The sequence below is a fragment of the Calypte anna genome, chromosome 3 (genome assembly GCF_003957555.1).
Source record: "Calypte anna isolate BGI_N300 chromosome 3, bCalAnn1_v1.p, whole genome shotgun sequence".
Taxonomy (NCBI): Eukaryota; Metazoa; Chordata; class Aves; order Apodiformes; family Trochilidae; genus Calypte; species Calypte anna.
In genome coordinates, this window is record NC_044246.1 from 33,677,908 (window position 1) to 33,682,017 (window position 4,110).

The following is a 4,110-nucleotide window of genomic DNA, read 5'->3' on the forward strand; positions in this document are numbered from 1 at the left end:
AATCTTTCTATTATACGATATAGCAATAAAATTCTCCATGTTATGCTTGAGCTCTTGCCGTATCTGCAGTTTTAGTGACAGTTAAATTGATTCCATCTAAGATAGCCCTTCTTCATACAGTTTTCCTCCCTCTTCGTTCCTCGGGGGGGGCGTGGAGTGGGGGTAGTCAGGTCACCCACTCAATTGATGATGTGCAGTCCCCTCCTTTAAACTCTATAGTAAACATGGTATGGAAAAAGATGCACTGAGATGAGAGATACCCTATATTTCCATCTCCAGCCACCTTGGAATATACACTTTTTGTAAGGTTATTCCATTACCTACATGGCTCTATTCTTCTGTCTCCCTCTGACTGGATTCTCTGCATAGGATTTAGCCCCTTGTGGGCCACAAAGATCAGAACTGCTCTTGCAAATCAAAATCAAAGCACATTTGTGGACCTTCTCTGGTCAGTGAGAATGTATGGACATGAGGTTTGGAAACCTTTGCAATGATCCCTCTGCTGCCTTATGTTTTGCTTACTCTTGGGAGAGAGCATCAACATCCTTGTTGATGTAGAGCTACATGGCCCAGAAAGTACATTACAGGTATAGGAAGAGTGTCCTTTTCCCCTTTCCCCCTTCCCCTTTCCCCCTTCCCCTTTCCTTTCCTTTCCTTTCCTTTCCTTTCCTTTCCTTTCCTTTCCTTTCCTTTCCTTTCCTTTCCTTTCCTTTCCTTTCCTTTCCTTTCCTTTCCTTTCCTTTCCTTTCCTTTCCTTTCCTTTCCTTTCCTTTCCTTTCCTTTCCTTTCCTTTCCTTTCCTTTCCTTTCCTTTCCTTTCCTTTCCTTCCTTTCCTTTCCTTTCCTTTCCTTTCCTTTCCTTTCCTTCCTTTCCTTTCCTTTCCTTTCCTTCCTTTCCTTTCCTTTCCTTTCCTTTCCTTTCCTTTCCTTTCCTTTCCTTTCCTTTCCTTTCCTTTCCTTTCCTTTCCTTTCCTTTCCTTTCCTTCCCTTCCTTTCTTCCTTTCCTTTCCTTTCCTTTCCTTTCCTTTCCTTTCCTTTCCTTTCCTTTCCTTTCCTTTCCTTTCCTTTCCTTTCCTTTCCTTTCCTTTCCTTTCCTTTCCTTTCCTTCCTTTCCTTTCCTTTCCTTTCCTTCCTTTCTCCTTTCCTTTCCTTTCCTTTCCTTTCCTTTCCTTTCCTTTCCTTTCCTTTCCTTTCCTTTCCTTTCCTTTCCTTTCCTTTCCTTTCCTTTCCTTTCCTTTCCTTTCCTTTCCTTTCCTTTCCTTTCTTCCTTCCCTTCCTTCCCTTCCCTTCCCTTCCCTTCCCTTCCCTTCCCTTCCCTTCCCTTCCCTTCTTCCCTTCCCTTCCCTTCCATTCTTCCCTCTACCTCTACCTCTACCTCTACCTCTCTCTTTTAGTAATAAAGTCAACAGTTTTAGAATTTCCATTATGATGAGGATTCAGATGAACTTGAGCAAGTCCAGGAGAGAGTCACCAAGATGGCTGGAGGATTGGAGTATGTGTGAGGAGAACCTGAAGGAACCGGGCTTGTTTAGCCTGGAGAAGGAAAGATTCAGGAGACACAGCAGCAGCCTTAAAGTACTGACAGGGAGATTGCTGATACAGGTGTATGGCAGGAGAATGAGAAACAACGCTCATAAATTGAGACAGAGTGAGTTCCAATAAGATATTGACAAAAATTTCCCACTATGAGGGCAGTGGGGCATTGGACAAATGATTGTCAGAGAAGTCATAGAATCTCTGTTCTTTGAGGCTTTCAAGACCCAGATGGACAAAGTCCAGAGAGGTCAAAAATCAGGTTGATTCTTCTTTGAGCACCAGAGTGGACAAAGTATCTCCCTGAGGCCTCTTCTAACCTGTGATTCTGATGTGGTCTGAAATCATCAGCTGTAGAGGCCAGGCACTGAAAGATGCCTCTAAGTAGGAAGCCCTTAAATACCACATCCCGCATAGCAAGAGCAGCCATGTTCCTGTTACCACATGAGCAGAGTCTTAAGATAGGCTCATTAGCTGGCTCTTCATTACTCAACATTCTCACTGCACCACACTTAATTTGATTCTAATCTTGGTTACCAATCAACTAAGCTTATTTTCTAGACATTTGATACTTCTAGTGATACATACCTGCAGTTCAACTGTTTGCAGCTTTCTTTGAAAACAACTCTGTCTTCATTTAGGCATCATTACAGTTCTGGGCCCCCCAGTTTCCAGTTCTGGGCCCCCCAGTTTAGGAAGGATATTGAGGTCCTGGAGCAGGTCCAAAGGAGGGCAACCAGGCTGGTGAAGGGACTCGAGCACAGACCCTATGAGGAGAGGCTGAGGGAGCTGGGCCTGTTCAGCCTAAAGAAGAGGAGGCTCAGAGGAGACCTCATCACTCCCTACAACTCCCTGAAAGGAGGTTGGAGCCAGGTGGGGGTTGGTCTCTTTTCCCAGACGACTTTCAACAAGACAAGAGGGCATGGCCTTAAGTTGTGCCAGGGGAGGTTTAGGTTAGATATTAGAAAGAATTTCTTTACAGAGAGGGTGATCAGACATTGGAATGGGCTGCCCCAAGAAGTAGTGGATTCTCCATCCCTGGAGATATTTAAAAAGAGACTGGATGTGGCACTCAGTGCCATGGTCTAGCAACCACAACAGTGGTTCAAGGGTTGGACTCGATGATCTCTGAGGTCCCTTCCAACCCAGCCAATTCTATGATTCTACGATTCTATGATCTGGATAGAGCCTCTACCTACATTCTGTCTGTCAGTGCAAGAGATGAAACACATGCTCCTGGCATCAGCCAGTGGCCTGAGAGCATGCATTGCCAAACTGATCCTGCATTAGGAGGTGCTGAGGTGTATCCAGGCTGTTTGTGACTTGGTCACAGAATTTTAGCAGGCACTTTAGCAGTTTAACAAGTGTTGCCAGAATATTACAAGTCATAAGACAGATTGATTAGATGCAGACAAGCATTTCCCGAATTCTCTTGCACACTCAGTAATGTGCCCATCAGCCTTCAAATCTATAATACGTGGAAAATGTTAAAGTCTTATTCCCTGAAGACAAAAGGAGATAGATGTGCCAGTTGTTGAAGGGCAACATTGCACTTGCAAGATGATTTTCTAAGTAATGTAAGAAACCCTGCCCTACATGTGGTTTTCATGACAATACAATTAAGTTGATGGACTAAGATAGGTTTTCAATTTATGTGACAACAATAATAATATTGGATTACATTTATAACCATGTTCCACTTCAGGCTCTCTACACCAATTTGCAAGCAATTTAAAAATACTGTTACGTGCATTGCTACCCATGTATTATAGATGGGAAGAAATCATACAAAGTGTCAAAATGCCTACAGGTATACAGAAAGCCTCGATCTAATTACAAGTTGCATCCAAATCCTCTGAGTGCTAGTCCTTCCCTTTCATGAAAAGATTATATGTCTTTTCATGTCTTTGCATTTTTTGTAGATATTTTGCTTCTCTCAAGGTTTATACCTCTGTACAGCCATATTGCTACTTCTCTCCCTTAAAATATTTAAGTGTGAATGCTATACAGCTGGGATAGAAAATAGCATGTGATACTTAATAGTAAGTCTACACAATTTAAAATTAATTGCCAAATTCTTCTTTCAGTGAAGTCAATAGAAGTTTGGCTATGCCCATGAAGTGAGACAGGCCCAATACAAAAACATTCAGGAAGAATGGGACAGAGAACAGGCAGGGGGCTGTTTTGATACTGGTATATAGGATAATCAAAACTTAAACATCATGTGCCAAAGTGAGTAAATAGACCATGTGTGTCCTCTGGCCAGTGTCCTTAAGACAAGATACAGAAAGCAAAATTAAATTAATCATAAAAATATTCTGGGCTTTTGGCCCAGACCAGCCCCTAGATTCAGACAGCTGCAAATCACAGCCAGACTTGTGATTGCCCCACCTTCCTAATCATCTGATCCAAAAATCCCAGCTCTGATGCCACTAATCTTGGGGAAGCAGGGGTTCACACCCAGGCACAGGTACATCAACCTAAACTTAGTACAATCACAGATGAGTAGGAAAGGTTTTGCACTAGCATACCTTCATTAGAGTACCTTTCTTAGGAAAAAACCTACTACCGACTACTC